Source organism: Apium graveolens, chromosome 1 (genome assembly GCF_009905375.1).
Source record: "Apium graveolens cultivar Ventura chromosome 1, ASM990537v1, whole genome shotgun sequence".
Taxonomy (NCBI): domain Eukaryota; kingdom Viridiplantae; phylum Streptophyta; class Magnoliopsida; order Apiales; family Apiaceae; genus Apium; species Apium graveolens.
Window position 1 is genome coordinate 39,695,123 of NC_133647.1, and position 20,200 is coordinate 39,715,322.

A 20,200-nucleotide genomic window follows, 5' to 3' on the forward strand; every position below is an offset into this window, starting at 1 on the left:
TAAGGGGGGAAGGATGTAATGTCTGGGAAAATTACGTTTGTATTATATCATATTTATAATAAATTATGTGTGGTAATGTGTCATTTATGTGTAATTAACTGTCAAACCCTAATTGCTATGTGTTACGCGCATTCTATGTCGTCCAGGTATTTTCTGGATATTTTCAGATATTTTATTTTGCATTTATAGCTTTCATATCAAAAGTTATACGACCCGAATCATAATTTTATAGCTGATATTTAAAATAAAATAATGGGCCTTATTTTTTATCAAACGCCTTTTACCATCGCATTATTCTGAACATCTAGGTATTTTATAAATTTTCTCGTTTCGCGAAAAATGACTTTTTTGGGCCCCATTGGGTGTTAAAACCCCCACAAAATCACATTTTTATTTTTATAAAATTACAGGACTTTCATTTATACCAGTTCTTTGTATTTTTGTATTATTCACAATTTTTGGGAAATTTTGACATATATATTGTATATATAATGTTATGGGTTAAAAACTAAAATGTATGATTGCTGTATTTATTACTAAGGAACGTAAGCTTCGAGGCTCGATTTGACTGCTCTTGTGTTTCGTGACTCAATCTGCCTTAATAAGATGCCTACGTACCTTGCTGATTGCCAATGATCAAGTCAAAAAAATGTAGTTCTGATTTGTGGGGTGAAGCCCCTTTTATAGATGTTGGGTGTCCTTGAATTGGACTTGGTATAGGAGACATGGTGGTCAAGTCTCTGAATTAGAATGGACTTTGGAGTCCTAGGAAGTAGGAAGCTGATTCCTTACCCTATGAGGTTCCTTGGAGGCCTATCTACAAGGATTTATATCCCCACTGGGACTTATCTTAATAGCTATTTTTCTCCCTTATTAATTAATTACGAAATTAATTAATAATCAGGGTTTTGGGCCTTCTTTGTTCCATCAGGCCTGATCTGGTCCATCAGGCCTGATCAATGTGTTAACCTTTTTGGTCTGAATATCATACATCTTCTTATTGGGCCTTGCAGCCCAATTCATATGTAATTAATGCAATATTAACTATGTAATCAGGATTTATTTATTCCCTATCATTTGCCCCCAAACTTTTGGGAAACATTGATTAGGTTTCGCAGAAGTTAAGTTCATTCGTTCCCTTCTAGGGTATCATTTTTGCGTAAAGTATGGAGCGACCTACACATTTACAATGATATTCTTTTTATTCCTTTTATTCAGGAATAATCTTAATTTTCAGGAATTTTTTCCCTTAATTCTGGGATTTTTCCTTAATTTTCTGGATTTTTCCCTTAATTTTGGGATTTATCCTTAATTTTCTGGATTTTTCCCTTAATTTTCTGGGATTTATCCTGAATTTTCTGGATTTTTCCCTTAATTTCTGAAAATATTAACATTTTTTTTTATTTTTCTTCTTTTTTCCTCCCTTTTTTTATATATATATCTGGTTCGACCAGGAATCCTGTTCGACCAGGATCCTGGTCGAATAAGGTCTCTCACTGCCCTGGTCAAAGGAATTTCGAGGAGGGGGGATTCGACTAGGAATCCTGGTCGAATTTCGGCCAGGATTTTTTTCTATATAATATATATATATATTTTTTTTTTCGAGCGGGAGTTTTTCGACAAGGATTTTTCTTCCCTTTCGGTCAGGATTCCATGCTTTTTGACCGAATTATCCTTCTTTCGGTTGCCCAGGTCGACGGGATTTCGAGCTCAAGGATTTCGATCAGGAATTCTTCATGTTTTCTGGTCGAATTGGTCTCGATTCTGGTCGAATTAAGTCAGTTATTTAGCCCTGATCGACAGGATTTCGACCTCAAGTCATTCGACCAGGAATATAATGCAAGTCCTGATCGAATTGGGTCAGGATACATTAATTTTTTGCATATATTTTTCTAATATTCACATTTTTGGATTTGGGCCCTTAAACCTGGGCTGAATTTCTTCCAACTCGAATTTGGGCCAATGATTTGGATTCTTTTGGGCCAACTCTTTAGTGGGTTATAACTTGGGCCCATTTCTTCAACTGGGTTTTGTATTTTTAACTGATTGGGCCCTTTTCTGGGCTGGTTTTATTGGGCTGATCTTCGGGCCCACTGTTTTTAAATGGGCTTCTTTTCCACCCCTCTTAAAAAGATATTTGGGCCTCAAACAGGGCCTTTTGTACCTGGGCCTTGGCTCTGCGCCTTTTTAGCCCTAAACACTTGGATTTTCCAAGATTTTTCTAGAATTGGGCCTTATCTTTAAGCCCAAATTCCAGGTTCTTCTAAGGTTTCTCTGGATTCTTCCAGAATATTCAAAATTTAATTTTTTTCACTTGGTTTTTCCAGGAATTTCCTGGATAATTCCAGAACCTTCTCTTTGTTGGGCCCAAATGGGCTTTTTAAGGCCCAAATCACCTCTTCTTTGGCTATATAAGGGTGGGATGAGAGTGTGATTCCCTCACACTTCTCATTTCACTTCTCCACTCATTCTATAATTTTCTCCTTCCCCACACTTTTCTTCCTTTAGTTTTCCGGCCACCCCTCCCTTCAAGGTTTTCAGGTTTTTCTAAGCTTCACTAATGGCTGACAAGAATTCCGAGAGAGCGGCCAAGATAGCCTCGGCTTCAAAAAGAGGTAAGGATATCGAGATCCATTCTTCATACATATCTTTGATCGATATGATTAACACTAGGGGGGATGAATATCCCTCCACTGCACATCTCGATTCTTTTAATCATTGTAACACTTGGCACAACATAGATTTCGTTAAATTAAATGCGCGTTATAACATTCTTCCTCCTCTTAGATTAGTTTAAATTTCTGGTGGTGACCATACTTGCCACTGGAAACCCGACACTCTTTTTATTTATACAGATGCCCTTGATGCTGGGCTTAGGTTCCCTTTCTATCCCTTCATTCCTCATCTTTTAGTTGATTTACAAATCAACCCATGTCAGCTTCCTCCAAACGCTTGGAGGAACATTTTATGTTTTATGGTTTGCTGCCTTAGGGAAGGTTTTCCCCTTTCTGTAGCTGTTTTTAGGAAGGTTTTTCAATGTTACAATAGCGCTTCTGGTAATTGTGGTTGGGTCTATGTCAAACAAAGACCCAAACGTAAGCATATCTTTAACGGCGCCTCTATTCCTGATAATAACCAAAATTGGAGGAATAGTTTCGTCGGGTTACGTTGGGAGAATGGCAACTAGGGCACACTATTCAGATCTTCCTTCGGGAAAATTAGTGATGGTAGCCTCAAATCCATTCACTTAACTCCTGAGGAAACTAATATTTATAATGAGCTAACTCGGGATGACGGCACTACTACCAGCTGGACTCTCTTAGAGGAATTCTCCCTCATTCATGTGGGACTATCCTCTGTTTCTCAATAGGGTATTTTTCTTACCTTTAAATTTCATTTCATTTCATGCATTATTGACACCACTTATTTTGTTTTTTATCTTGTCTTGTAGCTGCCAAGGAGATCAATGAGGAAAATGTGCCCCTCGTTTAGGAAACTGCTAGAATGAAGAAAGCTTGCCTTGCGAACCTGGACACTCGAGGAAAGGCCACGGAGCCTATCTTCTTGAGAAAGCACAAGGAACCCATGGGGGAGGCTTCAGCTGAGGGAGTTGAGGGCCACAGTGCTCCTATTACAGCTACTGCTCTTGCCGCTGCTGCTACAGGTGCCTTCCAGCCTCTCTGGGGATTCTGCCGAGGGGATACCATGGTTGGATCCACGAAGCATGCTTGGGATTGGTCCTATCATGGTGTGACTCCTAAGGATTTTACTGATGTGGTTGCCACCCCTGATCTTGAGAGGATAAAGCTCATGGGAGCTCAGTCTCTGGCTTCGGTATGCCTTTTTTTTGAACTTATCTTTCTTACTTGTAGCATTTTCCTTCCTTACACTTTGTTAATTATTTTATTTCAGTCTAACGCCTATTTTCAAGGTGCTGTGAGGCAAGCCGAGTCATGGAAGCGGGCTTCTGACAAGGCCGACAATGCCCTCAGGAGGCAGCAGAAGAAGTATGCTGCTCTAGAGAAGAAGTTCAAGCGCATGGAGGAAGAACTCGGAGAATCTAACGCCGAGATGGTGGTGCTTCGGGCAGAGAAAGATAAAGCTATAGATAGCTATCTGGACTCGGAGGAGTTTGACCAGTCCATGAGGATAAGGGATGACTCAGTCTTCCCCGGGTTTTTTAGGACTGGTTGGGACACGGCCCTTGGGACCGTAAACGAGGCTTGTCCTGATATTAACCCGGCGGACTATGTCTACCCTGATGACGAGGCTTTGCTGCAGAAGTTCCGCACTCGAGTAGTTGTCTCGGATCACGTTCCTCAGGACCCGCTTCTTCCTCCTCCCGAGTCTTCTTCCAGGCCTGCTGAGGACGACAGCTCTTCCTCCTCCTCCGAGATGACAGAGACTTCTAGCAAGAGCGGAGGGGATGACGATATGGATGCCGAGGGCACCTCAGCTCCTTAGAGCTTTTCCAGCCCTGCGTGGCTTGTTTACTTCATCTTATTCTCGAGACTTTATTTATCAAACTCTTGTAATATTTATTTGATCTATTTTATTTATCGAATTTTATGCTTGCATTTCACGCATTTGGTTTTACTTGCCCTGCCATAGAGATTCAAACATATTTCGAAAACTTTATGAATTTTCATAAATTGTTTGGGATTCATCCCTTACACGAGTCTTAATAAACCTTAAAATAAAACTAGAACATATAAATCCTAAGCAAGTAAAGCTTCAAGGTGCTTTTCAACCTACTTGTCATCTTAGACAAGGGAGAATCGTATCCAGTCGCCCTACACATAATAAACCTTCAGGTTTTGTGCATGCCAAGTTCTCGGGACTTCAAAACCATCCATAGTCTCCAGCTTGTAGGTTCCTTTACCTTGAACACTCTTGACTTTGTATGGCCCTTCCCAATTCGGGGAAAGCTTCCCTTTATGTCCTGTACCAGAAGCTTCTATCTTCCTCAAGACTAGGTCACCTTGTTTGAAAAACCTTTCTTTAATCCTTAGTTTGTAGTAGAATGAAGCCTTTTTCTGATATTCCACTATCTTCGCATGTGCCTCATCTCGCACTTCATCAATTAAGTCCAGGGCTAACCTTTGTCCTTCCTCATTCCCCTCAGCATTGAAAGCTTGAATCCTGGGAGAGGAATGTGATATCTCCACGGGAACAACTGCTTCTGCCCCATATGCTAACATGAAGGGAGTTGCTCCAGTCGTGACTCTACAGGTAGTCCTATAGGCCCATAGTAATGGGAGTATCTCATCCACCCAATTATTTCTCAATTTCTCGATCCTCTTCTTTAGTCCATCCAGGATTATTCGATTTGCTACCTCTGCTTGCCCATTGGCTTGCGGGTGAGCCACAGAGGTGAACCGTAACTCAATTTTATTTTCCTCACAATACTTCTTAAATTCCTCATTGTTGAATTGTGTTCCATTGTCGGTGATTAGGATACGGGGAATTCCATACCGGCACATAATATTTCCCCACAGGAATCGTGCAACCTGCTTAGTCGTGATTTTGGCCAAGGGTTTGGCTTCAATCCACTTAGTGAAATAATCAATGGCTATAATCAGGAACTTCCTTTGTGCATTAGCCATGGGGAAAGGCCCCAGAATATCCATTCCCCACATAGTAAAGGGGATGGGGGAGTTGATAGAGGTCAGCATCTCGGGGGGTTGTCTAACAACCGGTGCATGCTTCTGACAGCGGTCACACTTCTTTACATATTCTTTGGCATCAGCCATCATTTTCGGCCAATAGAACCCTCAACGGGTTATCTTATGAGCCAAGGACCTGCCCCCCAAGTGTTGCCCACAAATACTTTCATGTACTTCCTCAAGAGCCAAGCGTGCCTCATCGGGCCTGAGACACCTTAAGTAAGGAACCACGAAAGATCTTTTGTACAGAATCCCATCTATCAAAGAATACCTTAGTGCCCGAACAGCTAACTTCCGTGCTTCAGTGGCATCGTTTGGCAACCAACCGGTTTGAATGTGGGCCTTAATGGGATCTATCCATGACGTCCCCAGGCCTACAGGAGCTACAAGCTTAACATCTATGCTCCGTGTCTTCAAAACCCGGAAGTACACACTTCCTGAACTTTCTTCTATCTTGGATGAAGCAAACTTTGATAATGCATCTGCCTTAGTATTTTCCTCCCTTGGAATGTGTTCAACATGGCATTCATTGAATTGGGTCATCACAACCCTTTCTAGGCGGACATACTTAGCCATCGTATCATCCCTTGCCTCAAACTCTCCCTTTACCTGGGATATGACCAGCTTCGAGTCTCCACGGACTTTTAAGTTCTTGACTCTAAGTGTCCCTGCTAGGCCGAGGCCAGCTATCAGGGCTTCATATTCTGCCTCATTTTTTGTGGTTGGGAAGTCTAACTTCATGGCATACTCAATCAAGAACCCATCAGGGCTTTGTAAAACCAATCCTACTCCACTTGAATTTGTTTTTGATGCTCCATCAAAATAGAGAACCCAATATTCTTTCTCCTTATCATCCTTCTCTTTATCCCCCTTATCAACTTGCTTGTCTTGAGGTATGATATCTTCCTGCCCCCGACTTCTTGGTTGGGTATGGTACATTCCACCACGAAGTCAGCTAATGCCTGGGCTTTTATTGCCGTCCGTGGCTTGTACTTAATGTCAAACTCTCCCAGCTCTATTGCCCACTTGATCAACCTCCCACTAGCCTTGGGACTATGAATGATATTTCTCAGGGGCTGATTTGTTAGCACCTCAATTTGATGAGCCTGAAAGTAAGGACGTAACTTTCTTGAAGTCATCACCAAGGCTAGAGCAAATTTCTCAATAGTTGAATAATTCAACTCAGCACCATGCAGAATTTTGCTGACATAGTATACGGGTTTCTGGATTTTCAGTTCCTCCTTAACCAATACAGCGCTCAAGGCACTTTCTGAAATAGCTAAGTACAAGAATAAAACTTCATTCAAAGCTGGCTTGGCCAATAACGGGGCCTGGGCCATATATTTCTTTAATTCCTCGAATGCCTTCTGGTTTTCCTCATTCCATACAAAGTCCTTAATGTTCTTTAGTGACTTGAAAAATGACAAACACTTGTCTCCTAACTTAAAGATGAATCGTCCCAGCGCAGCAACCCTTCCCGTGAGCTTCTGAACATCCTTGACAGTTTTTGGTGGTTCCATGTCCAGGATTGCCTTTATTTTATCGGGGTTAGCCTCAATCCCTCTCTTGGAGACCATCAATCCTAAAAATTTTCCAGACCCTACTCCGAAAGCACACTTTGTAGGATTTAACATCATCTTGTGGTACCTCAGGACCTCAAAAGCTTCCCTCAAATGGGTTATATGATCTATCCTTACTAGACTCTTGACTAACATGTCATCAACATAGACTTCCATAGTCTTGCCAATAAGATCCTTAAAAATTTTATTTACCAACCTTTGATAGGTGGCTCCTGCATTCTTAAGACCAAATGCCATAACAAGATAACAATAAACACCAAAGTCAGTGATGAATTATACCTTTGGAATGTCACCCTTGTGCATCTTAATCTGATTATATCCACTAAAACATCCATGAAGCTCAGCATCTCATGTCCAGCAGTGGCATCAATCAAAGTATCAATCCTTTGCAACGGAAAACAGTCCTTAGGGCAAGCATCATTCAGATCAGTGAAGTCTATACACATCCTCCACTTTCCATTGGCCTTCTTCACCATTACAGGGTTTGCTAACCATTCCGGAAATTGAATCTCCTCAATGAAACCAGCCTCTAAGAGCTTCTCTACTTCCTGTTTTATAGCCTCTTGTCTTTCCGGGGCAAAGTTTCTTTTATTTTGCTTCACTGTCTTTCGGTTTGGGTCCATGTTTAACTTGTAAGTAATCAGCTCTGGGTCTATGCCTGGCATATCAGCTGCTGACCATGCAAACATATCAATATTTTCTTGCAAAAATCTCACCAACTTCCCTCTAAGGGGCTCCTTAAGTGTGGCTCAAATGAAAGTCACCCTCTCAGGATTCTCGAGGGCTAAAGAAATTGAAACCAAATCTTCTGCTGGCTTTCCTCTTTTCTCATCATTCTCTCGGATATCCATATCTTCAATAGGAAGAACCTGCCCCCAACTCCATCTGCCCTCAAAGAGGCTACATAACAGCTTCTAGCCATTTTTTGATCTCCTCTCTCTTCTCCAATCCCATTCCGGGTGGGAAACTTCATAACTGAATGGTAGGAAGAAGGGACTGCCTTGAAGGCATGTATCACTGTTCTTCCCATGATAGCATTATAAGTTAAACTAGCCTTTACCACCATAAAGTCCAACATTTGCGTTGCTTGCCTTGGTTCCTGACCTATGGTGATTGACAACTTAATTATCCCTTCCAGGGGGCATTCTACTCCCGCAAATCCATATATCGGCATATCGGTTAGGGTCAATTGGGAGTCGCTATATCCCATCCTTAGAAAGGCGTCATGGGGCAAGATATCCACTGAAGCACCATTATCCACAAGGACCCTCTTGACCGGGCTATTTCCTAGTATCGGTGTTATGACCAGCGGGTCATCATGAGGAAATTTCACACCCTCTAGGTCAGAATCATCAAAAGCCAATGTTACTTCTGTCCTGGCCCTCTTCGGGGCTTCTCCAACAATATACATAACCTCTCTAGTATATGCTTTTCTGGAGTTTCTGGATAATCCAGAAGCAGTTGGTCCTCCAAAGATTGTGTTTATCACAGGCCCTCGAGGTCGCGACCCTCCAAAAATTGCGTTTATAACCGGTCCTCTAGGCTGGGGATTCCGCCCCTGATCATCTTGGTCCCTCCTACGATCTTCAAAGTTCTTCCTTCCATTGTTATTCCTATCCCCTCCTTCTCCAATGTATTTGTTCAATCTTTCTTTTCGAATGAGGAACTCAATTTCATCTTTCAGCTGTCTACACTCATCGGTGTCATGACCAACATCTTTGTGAAATCTGCAATACTTGCTCTTATCTAGCTTGGCAGGATCAGCCTTCAAGGGTTTAGGCCAACAAATATCTCGATCTTTTTCGATTTCCATCAGGATCTGGCTTCTAGGAGAATTCAGCTTAGCGTATTCAGTGAAATTTTGCCCAGGTCCTCCCTTCTTGGGGTTTGAATCAGGGTTTTGCTCAGTTCTAGGATACTTGTCCTTAGCGATATACTCCAGATCAGTTTTCCTCTTCTTGCCTCTAGTGGGCTCATTACTCACTACGGTCTTCCTCATGCTCTCTTCCACCTTGATATACTTCCCTGCCCTATCCTGGAGCTGCAACATGCTTTCAGGGGGACGTTTGGCCTAGGACATCTTAAAAAACTCATCCCTAGTTCCTTGTTGCAGTGCTATCATGGCTACCTTATCATCAAGGTCTGGAACTTTTAAAGCCTCCTTTGTGAAATGATTCAGGTAGTCTCTCAAGGATTCCTTTGTTCCCTGCGCAATGCTCATAAGAGATGCTGAACTTTTCTCATGAACTCTCCCGCTGATGAATTGCTTAATAAAAGCCTGACTTAATTCTCTGAATGACCCAATAGAGTTTGGGGGCAAGCGACTATACCACCTTTGAGCCATACCCGACAGGGTTTGAGGAAAGGCCCGACACTTAATAGCATCATTCACGGGCTGCAACAGCAGTCCATTAGAGAATGTCCTAACATGATTAGCGGGATCTCCCGTGACATCATAAGCTTTGATACTTGGCATCTTGAACTTCCTTGAGATATGGGCATTCATTATTTCTTCTGTGAAGGGCGGAGTAGGATCATCAGGATCTCCAAAGGGAAGAAGATTGCTTGGATCAGCCCTTGGGACAACAGCCCTTCTCTGTACTGGACCATCCAGGTCTATGACAGGAGGAGGATTTCTCCCCCGAGGAGTACTGGTGGTCTGGTGAGCCTCCAAGTCGCGCCTCAGCCTTTGAATCTCAGCCTCGTGAGCCCTGATCTTTTCCTGCACTTCTTGGGAATTCGTCCCTTGGGTGCTTTGAGGATGTTGGCTTCCGTCAGTCATCGGCTCTTTGCCAGCACGTCTCCTTCTTGGGGCTACTTCATCATCCGAAGATTCAGAGTCTCTCTCAGTGTAAGGACCAGAAAATTCCTGATCCTCAGGGATAGGAGCCAAACCTCGTATGTAGGGGCGATCGCCCTCATGCTTCACTCCGTCTAGCATGTCCACTTCCTCCAACCTCAGGGTAAAGGGGCATCCCATAAGGGGGGTTAGTGGTCACAACAGTTGAATACTCGTACCCAATGGGTCGAGAATTCACAGGTGCATGTAGTTGTTGAACTTGGGGATTAATACCATGAATAGCCGGGGGATCGTCCCTTGTGGCTGAGGTTGAGTTGCCCCTATCTGGGCTTCCCCTTGGGTAGGTGCATCAGTTGAATGAGGAGGTATCTCCACGGTTGACGAAATCACCTGGGTTATCCCTGATGGTGTTCTTTCCTCAAGAGCTCTAATTGTTCTCCGTGTTCTCGCCATAGTTGTTGTTGTGCTTTCCCACAGACGGCGCCAAATGTTATGGTTTAAAAACTAAAATTTATGATTGCTTTATTTATTACTAAGGAACGTGAGCTTCGAGGCTCGATTTGACTGCTCTTGTATTTCGTGACTCAATCTGCCTTAACAAGATGCCTACGTACCTTGCTGATTCCCAAGGATCAAGTCAAAAAAACGTAGTTCTGATTTGTGGGGTGAGGCCCCTTTTATAGATGTTGGGAGTCCTTGAATTGGACTTGGTATAGAAGACTTGGTGGTCAAGTCTCTGAATTATAATGGACTTTGGAGTCCTAGAAAGTAGGAAGCTGATTCCTTACCCTATGAGGTTCCTTGGAGGCCAATCTACAAGGATTTATATCCCCACTAGGACTTATCTTAATAGTTGTTTTTCTCCTTTATTGATTAATTACGAAATTAATTAATAATCAGGGTTTTGGGCCTTCTTTGTTCCATCAGGCCTGATCTAGTCCATCAGGCCTGATCAATGTGTTAACCTTTTTGGTCTGAATATCATACATCTTCTTATTGGGCCTTGCAACCCAATTCATATGTAATTAATGCAATATTAACTATGTAATCAGGATTTATTTATTCCCTATCATATAAAATATTTATATATTAAATTTTAATACTCAAAAATTATAAAATTAGGGGCTTATTAATTTTAAAAGATGTAGAATTAGGGCCTTAATTTTAAATAGGAGAATTATTTTACCTACTATAAATAGCCTAATTTTGATTTAATTAATTATAATTAATCATTAAAAATCTGCAAAATTTTGAAAATTATCTGAAATCGGGTCGGGAAGAACAGGGTCGGGTCGAAAATTCAAGCCGTGATTTCTCACTGATTACAGCATCAAATCGTGTGATTCAAGTACTGAAATCGAAGGTTTTGATATGTTCTTTCTATTTCCAGTATCAATTTCATGTTTTAATTCGTTATTTTTGATTTTCGATTTCTAGGGTTTATGTTCGAATTAGGGCTTTTTGATTCTAATGTTATTATGATATTTTGATGATTGATATAGCTTCCTGATGTTATTTGCGATTGATTCATGGTGTTTAATTGAATAAACGATATATGGATAGAAAAGTTCGATTATTAGGGTTTATACTCAATTTTCAAAACATAGCTTCGTGATTTCTGTGAATATTTGGTTCTTATAATGTTAGGGCTTTGATTGTACATGTTCTTAGTTTTAATTTGCACTATAAAACATCGAGTTTCATGTACAGATGAGTGATTTCGTATTTTTGGCCGGAGTTGATGTTGGTTTGATCGAAGATTGTTATTCAGGGATGTTTTTGGTTGATTTTGGCCCAAACGATACGTTTTTGACCCCAAATCAGGCTCGCCGGAGTCCGGTGAAGTCGCCGGATTCTGGGTTTCAACCCAGATTCCGGTGGTGCTCTTCACTGACCCGGATTGTGACCCGGTTGACCCGTTTGGTTAACCCGGTTTTGATCCAAAATTGTCAGAGTTTGGATTTATGACATGTGTTTCTGAAATATGATTTTTTTAATTTTTATTTTTATTAATTATAAAAATCAGTTTTATTTATTTTATAAATTGATTAATTAATTATTTAATTAATTGATTTACATTATCAATAATTCTGAAATATTTTCTAAAAATCAGTTTCAATTATTTTCTTAATTATGTATTATTTATTTATTATTTATTAATTATTTAAAAATGATTAAATATTTTGATAATTAATCAAATAATTTTCAATAAATCATAATAAATTCATTTTAATTCCAAAAATTATAGAAAAATCGTTTTTAGTTCTGAAAAATTAGACCGTTAGTACGATTCGAGTGAAACGAAAGCCCTTTTACTCAGAAAAATGAATTACTTTCATTAAAAATAATACAAAAATCTAATTTCTTATAGTTGACCTTGTTATTTATGTGATTATAAGCCGAATCGCGTGCCGAGGCGAGTCCGAGAAATCCCGAAAATAGGAAACGAGTCAGATAATGATCAGTTAAGTGATCAGCGAGTCGATTTTGATTCTAAAAATTATTTTAACTATTAAAATGATTATGTGGCTTATGTGCTTATGTGTATTATGTGGTTAATCCAGTCTTGCTTGTTAATATATAATATACGAGTCAATCATAAGCGCATGGGTGGATAATATGAACGATGTGAAGTCGGTTCAAGACGCAATAGAAGTACGAAATGACTAAACCAGTCTATTTCTCTAACAGAAGATAAGCCAGCAAGGTAGACTGAGTCGGTGATAGGCGAAGGTGACATATTTAAAGTGAGTCGCGCAGAAGGCAAGTTTTTCCCCTATTCTAATTTCAGAATAGTGATATTTCTTCATATTCATATCACGCTTGCACTTTTTTGATTCTTGTTCATAAACACTGATACACACTTGTTATTCTCTTGTTTATATTTCATTTCGATGCTTAATTTCTCCTTTTACTTTGAATTCCTTATTTATATTCCAATTGGTACGCATACACATTGGTATATTCTGGTGATTAGAATATATCAAAGCATATCGATTGGTCCGGTTGCTACTCCATGGACTGGATAGTGATATTTTGGGGATTAAGTATTACTTAATCCTAAGGACTAGGACATAACCGGATCCTTGAGATGGGCCGTAGTGCCTGGGTGCCTGACTGGATCTATATAGTGGGATATAGATCTGCACTGTATCCTGGCTGATAAACAGGGTATAGATGCGAACTTGTGTCCAGTTTAGTTCGTTTATATTCGCCAGCAGTGGCCTTCTTTCTATTCTCGCGGGGTGATATCTTTGCAGATGTACCCAGATTACCGATTCATTTAAACTGCTTTAACCCTATTTATATTTTGCGGACTTGTTGAGTAATTTTTGGCTCACCCCTTTTTGTTGTTATTCACCTTATTTTTTTTTAGTTAAGAAGGAATATGAAACCCATCAGGACTCGAGTGGTAAAAAAGCGGGTCAAGTCTCGGGATCCTCTCATAGCCAAGGTGTTGATCCCAATCCAGGAAGAAATTTTTGAGTTGCCCGAACAGGTGGAGTGTAGATAGTTAGTGTGTGTCTTTGAATAAAAGATGAAATTAGTTTAAAACTGGTTAGACAATGGTTTGTAATAAAGAGAGTTTGCAAGATTTTGAATTTGGTTTGTAATAAAGTAGTTAGTGATTCTTATTTTCATACTTCAATCTAAAAAGATCCTGGTTAGTGTTAAAGGGGTTTAGATATATTTCTTTATTATTGTTATTCAGGTTGTACAGGTTTGGTGATTAGCTAGTAACCCCCAGACTTATACCCCGGGTCTGGAGGGCGTTACAATCTACTTTCAAAAGAAGACCCAAAGAAAGGAGAAGATGCACTCAAGGATGCAGATTGGGTCATAGCTATGCAAGAAGAGTTAAATGAGTTTGAAAGAAATGAAGTATGGAAGTTGGTGCCTAGATCTAAGAACAGGTTAATTATGGGCACAAAGTGGGTCTTCAGAAATAAGACTGATTCTGATGGAACAATAATCAGAAACAAGGAAAGATTGGTGGCTAAAGGATATTCTCAACAGGAAAGCATTGACTATGATGAAACATTTTCTCCTGTTTCTAGGCTGGAAGCAATCAGAATTTTTTTGGCATATGCTGCACATAAGAAATTAAAAGTCTTTTAGATGGATGTCAAGAGTGAATTTCTAAAATGGAGAACTCGAAGAGGAAGTCTATGTTGAACAGCCACCAGGTTTTATGGATCCCAAACATCCTGATTATGTTTATACACTTGACAAAGCACTCAATGGACTAAAGTAAGCACCTAGGGCATGGTATGAGACTCTTGCTCAGTTTCTGCTAGAAAGTGGATTCAAAAGAGGTACAATATATAAAAATTTATTTTATCTGAATCAAGGTAAAGATCTGCTTTTACTTCAAATTTATGTGGATGATATCATCTTCGGATCAACTAATCAAAAACTGTGTGATAAGTTCTCAAAGTTGATGCAATCAAGATATCAAATGAGCATGATGGGAGAGATGAGTTACTTCTTTGGATTGCAAATTAAACAGACTGATAATGGTATCTACATTAATCAGTCAAAGTACACAAAGAATCTGTTAAAAAGGTTTAATATGCAAGAGAGTACATCTGCAACTACTCATATGGCAACTGCTACAAAGCTTGATCCTCATGAAGGTACAACAGTTAATATCACAAACTATAGAGGTATGATTGGTTCTCTTTTGTACCTAACGGCTAGTAGGCCAGACATTATGTTTTCCACCTGTCTATGTGCAAGATTTCAGGCAAATCTAAGGGGGCCACATCTAATTGCAGTAAAGAGAATTTTCAGATACCTCAAAGGTACTGTATCACTTGGTCTCTGGTATGCAAGGGAAGCTGATTTTGAATTATGTGGATATTCAGACGCTGACTTTGCTGGCTGCAAGATAGACAGGAAGAGTACATCAGGGAGCTGTCAGTTTCTGGGAGGCTGATTAGTTTTATGGTTTAGTATGAAGCAGAAATCTATTTCTATTTCAACTGCTGAGGCTGAATATATTACAGCCAGGAGTTGATGTGCTCAGTTATTATGGATGAGAAACTAGCTCATGGACTATGTATAATCATTTTCTAAAATTCCTATTTATAATGATAATTAAAGTGCTGTTGCTATGTCAGGAAACCCAGTGCAACACTCTCTTACTAAACATATCAGCATCAGATATCACTTTATAAGAGGGCATGTCATGGAAGGAACGATTGAGCTTCATTTTGTTCTTACTGATCAGCAGCTGGCTGATATCTTCACGAAACCATTACCTGAAGCAACATTTACAAAGCTTGTCAATGAACTTGGTATGATTAGTTGGGATGTATAAATTCTTTTAAATTTATATTTGATCAAATCCTGATGTATGCTGATCAAATCCTGATATGTCCTAAATGCTGTTCAAGATATTAAGCTGGGAATTTTTGGTGTATACTAGATTTATTCAACTGATTTTTAATTTTCTATGCCATAATGTTGAATTTGTTAATGCTGAATTGCTCCCTGTATTTCAAATTTTTGAGAAAGCTATTACAGATCATATCAAAAGAGATGAAAAGAATAAGTTTTCAGGACTTCCTTTCCTGCCTCAGAAGGTCAGACAATTTCTATTGAGAAATAGACCTACTGCTTCATAAGTGCTTGCAAATCCTGATGCTGACACCTCTGTTAAATTTCCTGATGATGTGGAACGAGACACTACCCATCTTCTTTCTAACCCAAGCATTCCTTCTACCAAATAGAACTCCAATCCAGCTCCTAAATTAGCCTCCTCTGATGTCTCCCAAAAGACATCAGTTGTACTCAAGAAAAGGCTGGTTAAGAAATCTGTTTAATCTAAACAGAGAGCTCAGCAGGCCTCACCGAGTGAGAGTGAGAAGAAAGAAGAATGTTTTCCAGTTTGAAAAAGAAGGTTGATCATGCAAGATGATTCTTACTCTGATGATCAGATGCCCATTGGGCCAAGGATGAAGACAAAGAAATCAACAGTTGCAATTCATGATGACTCTGTTGACACAACTGGAACAAAGGAGCCAACTACTGATGCTAATGCTCTGATCAAAAAGTTTCCAGTGAACAAAGAAACTGCTGAACTCATGAAAACTGACAAGAGCACGTTGAAAAGAAAAGCTGAAGATGTGGATAGGTATACCAGAAAGAAAAAAAGACTCAATCCTCTGATATGGATGTTAGTCCACAAGAACCTAAGTCTCAAAGGGATTTAGAAACTAAGAAACATTCAGTCACACAAGAATCATCCTCTCAAAGGGAAGATGCAGACAAAGAGGCTGCACAAATAATTGTTAATTTTGCTCAAGGTGATCTTCTTGCTGACTCTGAACAACTGCTATAAGAAAAGAAGGCTCATCAGGATGTATTGTTAAATGTGGATGAAGTTATTAATGATCTGATGTTTGAGGAGAGTACACAAGAACCTTTACCCCTTCTTGCTGAAGCAACTCATATTCCTCAGGCCCCACAAGAACCATCAGTTCAAAGTAATGATGTTGTCCTAGTTCATTCTCCTGACAAATCAAATCCTGATGCTACGACAAATCCTGATGTTGATCAACTATCCATTCAAGCAGCTTCTACTGATGATTTATTGCTGCTCACTAGCTTGTCAAAACATCCTGATGTATTATTTGTTCCTCCACTATCATCATTCCACTTGAGGACTCACCTCCAGGTATTGCTTATTTTTATCTACTGTTCTCAATGTTTGTATGATTATAAATAGTCTCTAATTTGAGGTTACCTCTATTTATATAAAAAGCATACTACTCCTCTCAGCCATCTCTTATTTCCTTGCAAAATGTGTGATTGTCCTTTTCTGTGAGACTGTGTGAAAATACTATGTGAGAAAATTAAATTTTGAGTGGCAGTCTTCTGTTCTGGCAAAAGGAGAGGTAGTTTTCAGAAAAGAATTTTATAAGTTTTTCTTTGCTTATAAACTTTCTTATGTGAGAAACATATTACTCTTCAAAGTAATATATTGTGTGAGAAGTGATGAGATCACTTGAAAAGAAAAGAGAATTTTAGGTGTTATATATTTTATTATATTTCAGGATCTCATCAGAAATAGATAATTATTCCTAAGGATCCTCTTAAAGGAAAAGTAATTCTGCCGAGCTCTGCAAATTCTTCTGAGGACCTGTCTTGCTCTGATTCTGATGAAGATAGTGATCCTGATGATCCTGACACAACTCAGCTTAAGATTGCTATTGATGCATCTAAGAAGTCCAATGTTAGTTCTTCTTCACATTTCTATGATGATCCTTCTTATTACAATGCTGATGCTGAGCATTTTTAAAAGACTAAATGGGATTTTGCATGGAGAGATGCACATACTTCTATCTCCTCAACTGTTGGTATACAATATATTCCCAGGACATATGATGGACTTCAAAACCCTGACCTTAAATTGCATCTCAAGGCTTCTACCATCTCTGTGAAAGGAATTCTCTCTGAACTTGCTGATATGAAGACATCTCGTGCTACTTTACAGAACAAGATTGATGCCTTTATGATAAATCCACTTACTTCAGCTGAACTCATAAGTGTGAAAAAGGCTGTTAAAGTCGTGGTTCAATCTCAACAAAACATGGATACTCAATTTTCTTCCTCGGAAGATAAAGTGTCTTCAATGGCTGATAAACTGGATGCTATGTTTTCTCTTCTTTCAAATACTGATGCCAAAAAGGGGGAGAAGATAGCTGTCACAAAATGTACACCTGACTCTATTAAGTTGAAAGATAAAGATACTGATGATGATGGTGATAAGAATCCAGTTGCAAATGTTCAAATTTCTCCTGTTGCTCAACAACCTCAACATTCTAAAAGATCTGGTTCTTCAGGACAAGGGAAGTCTACTGGTGCTCATGAAGTTAAGTACAAGACTGGTGCTGATGCTTCTGAAACTGGTGATGTTACGATCTCTAACATAGCAGATGCTAAAGGATTATTCTTTCCTTACAGACACAAGGAAACAAGTGAAGAGATTGTTCCGTACTACAAGGATACGAGGTTTGAGCAAAAGAATTCCAGAAGTGCTCTTCGGTTGATAACTGAAGAATTTCCTGATCTAACAACTGAAGAAGCAGTTATGCAACAGAAGGAGCTAATGGCTCAAATTGAAGCTGAAGCAAAAACTTCTAAAGGAAGAGGAAAAAGAGGTGGAAGAGCCACAAGAGCCAGAGAAAGAGGAAGAATTTCTAATTCAAGTCAAGGTTCTTCAATTGATTCTGCATTTTGAATGTTCTATTCAGGGAAGGTTTTGTTCCTGTACAAGGAAATGATGTAAAAGAAGAAGCTGAGGATACTGAAGAAATGATTGTCCAAAGAAAGAAGAAATCAACCACTGACATTACTCAAGTTGATATAACTAATGCAAATATGTCTCTTGTAGCAGACAAAAATCCTGAGGTAAAAGCAGATCCTGATGTTGTGAATCTGATAGCTGATTTTGACACTGATGAAAAGGTGATCAAAGTATTGAATGATTCAACTCTTGATGAACAAGAAAAATTTGACAGAAGGAAAGCTAATCGAGCACGCAATGACAAAGAGAGAGTAGTGGAAGAAAATAAGAGGAAAGATTCATGATTTATCTACAGGGTATGCTCCTCTAAGCAAGAAGGATAAAAGATGGAAAGATGTTTATACATTTAGTTATCCTAAGAAATTCAAGCATAATGAATTTGTATCAGCAGGACTTAGGGATTCTATTTCAGAACAAGCGGATATTGATAAGTCCATCAGGAAACCTTCTTGGGTGGAATATAATGAATAGCTAAAACTTATCAAAACCCCTACTAGAGGAGGTATTGGTCATCCTGGAATGGAAATTCTAAGGCCTAATTTACTGGACACAGATATTCTGACTGACAATCTTAGTGAGAGAATTACTCCTTCACATCTTGAGAAAGTTGAAGCTGTAAAGATTGTTTATAGGAAGATAAATATTGGTGATGTCAGAGAAGAGATTATGTACTTCTTGAGAGATGGTAAGATGAAAAGCTTTATATTACAGCAACTCTTGACGAAAACTGTGATAGAGTTAAAATATGTTCACTATCTTCTTAGAGTTGAGGACAATGTCACCAAAAACTGGTCTTTTATGATACTTGAGAGTATCAGAAGAAGAGTCATTAACAGAGATGACAAATACAATGGTGATTATATTCCTATGTACATAACTTATACTGGTCAAGAAATAAAGATGGAAAAGGGAGTTGCAGTTCTGAAAGTTTTTCTCAACAATCCTCAGTTATCTTTCAGTCCTGATCATAAAGATGTCAGCTTAAGCTTTATGTTAATTGGTGATCTGGAAATAACTAAGAGTTCGATTTCTAAATTAAGATCAGCCATTTATCAGCTTGGAGAAGATACTGAAGAGAAGAAAGAGTTGAAGAAAAAGCTTGTCAAAGTCCTTCAAGACAAGGAAGAAGAAAGGTTAAACAGATTTCTGGAAACAACTATCAGTTATCTTAGGATACAGAAGTAAGCCTTATCCTTGTACATTTTGTAATTGGTTTTGACATCATTGAGAATGGAATTTGTGCTTCATTACATTAAGCATAAATTAGGGGAGATTGTCACGTGTTGATTCTCAATGATCTGGAGGAGCTCAGGATATGACTATTTTGGATGTCATCAGGATTTGATGTGCCATCAGGATTTGATGCATCATCAGTATCTGCAGAACATCAGGATTTGAAGACAGTCTGTTGTGAAGATTAAGCCTATTCCTTATGTTGAGGGATGGATATCTGTTCATTCTAAGTGACAGGACTTTGTGTATTCAGTTGAAGATATGTATCATTTTCTGTTAGTAATTGATAATACATATCCTAAACTGATTTGTAGCAGTTGTGTATTATATAAACACGGTTTAGGTCATCACATAGTGATCAACTCGTGCATTGTACGACCTAGCAGCTCTCAAGAACATCAGTATTTCTTGAGAGAGTTTGTAACAGTTTTTATTAGAAATATAAAGAACTGTTATATTTTTATACTTGTTCGAAACGTTTATACAATTGTATCCAACCCCCCTTAAACAATTGTATCTTTACTGGGCAACACCTTCTTATTACGACAGTCTATCTGAGCATCGTGCTTAGATATCTAGTCCATTCCTAAAATAACGTCAAACTCTC